Source organism: Trypanosoma cruzi, genomic scaffold (genome assembly GCF_000209065.1).
Source record: "Trypanosoma cruzi strain CL Brener 1047053512861 genomic scaffold, whole genome shotgun sequence".
Taxonomy (NCBI): domain Eukaryota; phylum Euglenozoa; class Kinetoplastea; order Trypanosomatida; family Trypanosomatidae; genus Trypanosoma; species Trypanosoma cruzi.
This window is the reverse complement of record NW_001849453.1, coordinates 4,938-12,091: the sequence shown is the minus strand read 5'-3', so window position 1 is coordinate 12,091 and position 7,154 is coordinate 4,938. Positions and strand designations below refer to the sequence as shown.

Sequence of the window (7,154 nt, the reverse complement as noted above, 5' to 3'; positions counted from 1 at the left end):
CAGAGAATAATAATAATAATAATAATAATAATAATAATGATAATAATACAACAATATAGTGCTCAAAATGAAAAATAACACGGAAAAGTCCCAAAACCCGCGAACAAACAACAAAAAATTCCAACAGCGAAAACGCTGCGCAACAAAAAGGAAACCCTGCTCAATACAGCGCCGCAAGCGGCAATGGGGCCCGCGCACCACGAAGACAAGCGGAAGAGCCGCCGGCGGCGAGGCGAGAAGACGCGCCGACACGCTGCGAGCCCAAGAAGAAAAAGGCGGCCGCGGCGGGTGGCCGTCGTGCTTCGCGAAGGGCGGGCGCCCGGCTTTTCCCTCCGGCACCCCACGATAAACGTCGCGATGGCCCCCGCGATCTCGCACATGGTCGGGACCCGAAACGTCATCATTCACGACTAGGCGAATGATGGCCGGAGGGGCCTGGCTCAGCCGGCCACCCCAACGTGGTGCCAGGGTCTGGTGCTCTTTGCTAGAGAGGAAGCTAAGCGCCTGCCGCCCACCCGCTGCACGCGGAGAGTTGCCGGACGCCGAACAAGCTGGTCGGAAGGGCACCAGATGGAGCCATTTACATGGCTGCCCGCGGAGCGGTATTTGTATCCGCTGCTGAATTCCATCGGCGCTTATCAGCGCTATACATACCGTTTGCGTGCCGTATGTGACGCGCAACGACAAAAGCTACTGCTAAGCGGAGACATTGAGCAGAACCCAGGCCCCATAGCAGTACTCCAGATGAACGTTTCTTGCCTCACGCCGTCAAAACTCGCAACATTAATGGCGCAAGGAGCAGACATAATAGCCATCCAGGAGACTTGGAAGTCGTCAGAGCAGATCGCCAGCATGCACACTGGAGATTATTTGCTCTATGCACAGTCGCGCGTCGGCAAGGGCGGCGGTGTGGCGGTGCTGGTGCGGAAAACTCTCCGCTCCAAGCGTATACCCCTCACCATCCCCCAGCATGACACCAGCCTTGAAGTGGTGGTGGTCCAGGTTGCTCTGGACCAGAACCGTGATCTTATTGTAGCGAGTGTCTGTATGAGACCACCACTGCAAGTAACGCAATTCTTCAGGCGGTTAGTAAACTGCCTTCCAGCCTCGTCGCCGCTCCTGCTGTGCGGGGATTTCAACATGCATCACCCACAGTGGGAGCCATTCTTGGGGACTTCTCCAAGCGAGGTTGCCGCAGAATTTTTAGAACTGTGCACGGATGCGGGACTCACCTTGGTTAACACCCCTGGTGAGATCACGTATGCCCGTGGCACAAGAGAACGATCCTGTATCGATCTGACATGGTCAAAGCATCTGACTGTGTCGGATTGGTCAGCTTCCGTGTCGCCGCCTAGTGATCATTATATGCTGACATTTACGCTGCATCAGGCATTTAAGGATACCATACCTTCGGCACCTAAGTTTTTCTACAGTTGGGGGAAGTGCAAGTGGGATTTATTCATCAAGGACTTCGACGCACAACTTCCGGCATATGACTATAAAAAGCAGTCCACCGGCATTAAGGCTTTCATGAGAGCGCTTATAACTTCGTATCGACGACACTGCCCCCGCGGCATGCACAAGGACGGTCCCAGGCTTTGGGACGACACTCTCATGGAGGCAGAGCGGATTGCTACCGACAGCAAGGCCTGCTATCTACAGTTACCGACGCCCGACCGTGAGGCAGAAATGCAACGGACAAGGAGTCAATTCTTCCTTCTACTCCGAGAGTGCTTGTGCAACACGTATCTACGTCGCATCAGCAAGTTAAATCCAGGCGAGCCACTCGCATGGAAATACATTTCCGGACGAAAAAAGGCATCACTTCCATCTCCCACATCAATGTTATTGGGAGATGGTCAACACACTTACAAAACAGCAAGGAGAGCAGCGAATGCTCTCAATCGCATCTTTCTTCCATTTCACCCCTCTCACAAGGCAGTTAGGTTTTCCAAAGGCATCAACAGACAGAGTGCATCTTTGAACATTAATGCTTCTTCTCTTTTTGGGCAGCAGAACAGCAGCGAGTCTGCTGCCTCATTTACTTCAGGTTCTTCACTCTCATCTAGTTCTGAGTTGCAGGATAAAAACGAAGCTGCCACCACATCCGGTTTAGTTGCTCATCTTCACTCCCCTCTTGGTGCACCTTTTAATCGTACGGAACTGCTTGCTGCGCTACGTAATACGCCGTATGGCAAGGCCCCCGGAACGGATGAAGTCTACAGTGAGGCACTGCGACATATTTCGTCAGAGGGCCTCCGATTCCTTCTTCGCTGCATTAACCACAGCTGGACGATCGGTACGATTCCGGTTGAGTGGAGACGCGCTACCATCGTTCCACTCTTAAAACCCGCTAAGTCGCCGGAACTGCTTGAGCCATATCGACCCATCAGCCTTACCTCCATTGTGAGTAAGGTTGCTGAGAAAATGGTACTGAGGAGATTGCTTTGGGTGTGGACGCCGCACCCCCACCAGTGTGCATATCGTAGTATGCGTACCACGACGATGCAGCTGGCACACCTGATACACGAAGTGGAGCATAATAGAAATCACTATTTCCAAGTGAGCCTTCCCAAGAAGAGCGGTATTGGCAATCAACTCCACTACAGACCCCATCGGACTCTGCTGGTGCTGGTTGATTTCAGCAAGGCCTTTGACTCCATAGATCATCGAGTCCTCAGTCGCTTGCTGGCTAATATTCCGGGGGTGAATTGTAGAAGGTGGCTTAGAAACTTTCTATGTGGTCGCCACGCGAAGACACGAGTTGGCCACAGACACAGCGATCGGCGTCCCATGCTGCGAGGAGTTCCTCAGGGGTCCGTGCTGGGACCGTATTTGTTCTCCCTTTACGCACACCCACTTCTCAATCTGCTGAACAGCTTTGCGGGTGCCACAGCAGACATGTATGCGGACGACCTCTCTATTATCGTTAAGGGGCAGTCCCGGGAAGACGCCATTCCCACTGCCAACATGGTTCTTCAAAAACTGCATGCGTGGAGTCAGGAAAATGGCCTGGCCATCAACCCGTCAAAGTGTGAAGCTGCTTGGTTCACACTATCCACGCACACGGAGTCAGATTATGATCGCGAAGGAAAGTGGCCCCTGGTAGTGGCTGGATGTCAAATCCCAGTCATGGCCATGGGGGCATCGCGAACTACGAAGCTTCTCGGCATGGATCTCGATCCACGACTGACGCTAAATGTGGCGGCCACCAAGCAATGCGCTGCCACTTCGCAACGGATATCGCAGCTACGCTGCATAGCGCACAAAGAGGCGGGACCATCGCCACATGACCTACGCACGTTCGTCATTGGATACGGTGCTTCCAAATTACGCTATGGCAGCGAGCTCATATGGGCAGTAGCGACGGATTCAGCGAAGAATGAGATGCAGAAGACGTACGCAACTCTAGCACGCATTGTCAGCGGAGTTCCGAGCACTGTTGACCCGGAATCCGCACTGCTGGAGGCTAATATGCCGCCGCTACACGTCCTTTGCCTGCGCGCACGGCTCTCAATATTTGAGAACACACGCGCATGTCAGATGGACTGGATGCGGAGACCCCCGCCTGAGCCACCGCCTCGCGCCGGCTTCCGCATCTCGCCATTGTCTCGGGACGAGCTATATGCATTCGTAGACGCATACACAAAGGACTACGGCATCACCCAGACCTCACCACGCGAAGAGCGGTTCTTTCGCAGCTCCATTCCTCCCTGGTTTGCGGCCTCCGCTCACCGGGTCACCATCGGTGTGGAGCTTCCGATAGACCTCTCAATAACTGACGAAGAGGAGCTGATAAGGGAAAAGCGCAGAGTCAGTGAAGAGGCTCTGGCGCTGCACAGCCATCGTTCGTGGATACTTGCGACCGATGGCGGTGTCGACGTTCGCAAGTCAGCAGGGGTTGGAATACTGCTTTCATTCCTCAACTCATCGGAGATAATAGAAAAGGCCAGCATAAACTGCGGTGCACGCCCATGCAGCTACAGGACGGAATCCTGTGCGCTGCTTCTAGCCCTAGAGAAGCTGATGATTCCTCGTATCCGCCACAGGCGTAAAACCCTGCTTGTGGTTACGGACAGTCAGTCTCTTCTAGCGGCTCTAAACAAGGGCCCGCTCAGTCAGACAGACTGGACGGAGGATCAGATCTGGCAGCGTCTCTTGACACTGACGTGTGCTGGCTGGTCTGTGCACCTGCAGTTTTGTTACGGACATTGCGGAGTACATGCTAACGAGCCTGCAGATTAGCATGCGACGCAGACTATGGAAAGTGGACAATACACGGAGCAAGGAATCGCACCTTTATGGCATACGGATCTGCTGACATGTTTTACTACCCAGCTCACCAACAAGTGGCGTAGTACCATTTGTCAAGACACTCATCGCTACTTGCTTTGCGGCACAAGGCCATCCGATCTCAGCGGTAAGGACCTGATCACTCAGGAAGTTCTACACCGTCAGGAACTGGTTCACCTCGCAAGGGCAAGGTGCGGGGAATCGGAGCTCTGGGGTCGACTATACTGGGCTTTGAGAGATTGCACGAACCAATGCCGTTTCTGCAACATCTCACCGGAACAGTCTGCATATATGCGCTCTAACAACGATCCAACTGCGCCGGGGACGGACAATGTTCCCCCGACGGCAAGGGAGGAAGACGTCTCTCCAGTAAGGGGACAAACCGTCACACGCCGTCGGAAGGAGAAATGTCCGCACTGTGATTCTACATTGACGGGATTCTCGGGTCTCGTCAGTCACTGTCGGTTATTTCATCCGGAGCATCCTCCACCGCTTCCCGAGCTCAAATGTGATTTCTGTGATATGGTTTTCCCCACACGGAGAAGCACCGCACAGCACAGAATTCGCTGCGCACACAACCCAGACGCCACACGGCATCGAAACAGCAGTGCCAGGCGGCGATCTCTGCTGCCGCAGGATCAGCCAGCTTCCACAAGCACGCCAATCAGCCCGCAGGAAACCTTGCACCATCTGCTTCTAGAATGTCCAGGCACCTTGGCTGTGCGTCAACGGCTGGGCATTGAACAGGACTTTCGCCTCGGAAAGTTCTCTCCATGGCAGTTGCTTCATAGCAGGAAACTTTTGTCGTTGCTCGACCACCTCTTCGGCACTCAGATGGCACTGTATACCTAGACGCGCTGATAAGAGTAGAAAAAAAAAAAAAGAAATATGCGCATTGCAGGGCCGAAAAGCGACGCGACATTGTGGGAAGCCCAAGTGCTTCGTAATGCGGACAGGCGTCACGCCACGATAGGGAGGACCGCGAATCGGGCGCTACGCAGTGCACCTTTCTGGGGGTGCAGTTTGATCACACTCACCGTGCGGTATCCCTGAGTGAAAGGTTTGTCCGGTCTGTATGCGCCATGCCGGCGCTCAATTCTTCAACCGTCGCGGGAATGGAGGTTGTGGCGTCCCGCTTTTTGTACGCGACTGCCATTTTGTGTAAGCGTTTATGCGACTACTACTTTTTTATCAAGGCAGTGCGACGGCGATTATCCGCACTTCACCAAGGGATTGTGCTGGAGACATCCACGGCGAACGTTCCGTCGGCAGCGGTTGGCTTGGGCGAGAGATTGCGACACACCATCGAAAATACAACCGTAAGCGAATCATCAATTCCACGGAAAAGGCATCGGCTGCCATCATCACGGATGCATCGCTCCATGGATGGAGAGCCGTTTTTATTCCAGACTTCGTCGACGTTAAAATTGCCGGGGGAAATGGGAGAGGAAGCCTTTTCTTATCATGCAGGCCGAGGCATGTGCGGTACGCTTAGCCTTATCGGCCTTTTCCGCCATCTTGCCATCCACCATGGACGTTTGGGTGGACAACACTTCGCCGCAAGGAGCTGCGAATAAAGGCAACTCGGAATCGCACGCCTTGACGTGGGAGCTGCAACGGATATGTTTGTTGACTCTCGCGGAGTGCGGGCAACTTTCGCGTACGCACAGTCTTCGGAAAACCCCGCAGACGGCATATCACGCGGTCGTGTGTTCACACTTCGGAACTTGCGAAGGGTATCGGCGGGGTCTTGTGGCTGGAGGACCCCAAAGTCTGCCACTTCGTAAGTAACAATATGTTAATCCTAACTGAGGACAAAGGGCCATGCTGGTGGTCCACAGAATTCTATATATTGAATGAAAATAAAACATTGAAGCCATTAACTAACGAACCTTTTTTCCTAACTTGTTTGTTTCCATAGATAATTTCAGGATCCGGCCAGCTGCCCAGAAGATTATTCGCTCGCGATAATGGTGCAGGTGAAGGCCATACCGGGAAAGTGAAGTACATGCCAAAGACTCCTCCAGCGTGCCGTCTGTCGAGAGCAAATCCACAGGACAAATATTATTGACAGTGCAACCAACGGGGCAAAGTCCACCAACTACAGCAGGTGACACATAGAATTCAACGCAAACAAATGAAAAGACGACAACCTCAGGAATCTGAACGGACACCGAAGCACCTGAACCGTATTCAAAGAATGATGTGGCAGGGCAATACGATGAAGACAGATACCCATCAGATTCGATAAGGAGTGCAAATACAGGCCATCCTACAGATACAGCAGAATCACCCATCTCTACAAGTGGCAAAGGTAACTTCCATGGAATGGCGAATGAGAATGGTGACGATCCTGAAAGGCACAATCCCAAAGAAATCCACGACTACCCCGAATACGGTAATGTCAATGTCGGTACTAAAGCCAATGAACCAGCACCAGAAACAGTGAAAACGGTCACCGCTAAAACACACGATACGGTGACGCCTGACAACAGTGACGGCGGAACCGCGGTTTCCCACACCACCTCCCCTCCTTTGTTTCTTATAGTTGTTGCGTGTACGGCTGCTGCATTGGTGGCCGCGTGAGAGTGAGTGTGAGAGAGAGCCATGCACCGCCCGCACACACACTCTTCCTTCTCTCTCTGTGTGTGTGTGTCCCCTTGCATGGACTCTCGCCCTCACCTCACCCCACGAGGCACACACAATAATGTGCCCATTGTATATATGCATGCACACCCATGCAGGCCCGTTGGTGCTCTCTTTTGCACGACACGCACCGCTGCCGTCCTGCCTGGCTACATGGGCGGAGCACCGTAACTGTTTCTGTTTTGTTTTTATTGCATTGAGTGGGCGACCTCTCT

General features: G+C 53.1%; 1 pseudogene, besides 5 other annotated features; it reads left to right on the top strand.

The window, feature by feature from the left end:
• Positions 1-7,154: part of a sequence feature (areas not merged during assembly with more than two copies in the genome that could not be assigned to a particular haplotype) that runs on past the window's edge.
• Positions 6-48: a microsatellite.
• Positions 434-5,176: a mobile genetic element.
• Positions 5,179-6,285: a mobile genetic element.
• Positions 6,034-6,252: a mobile genetic element.
• Positions 6,289-6,879, top strand: Tc00.1047053507205.10 (annotated as a pseudogene).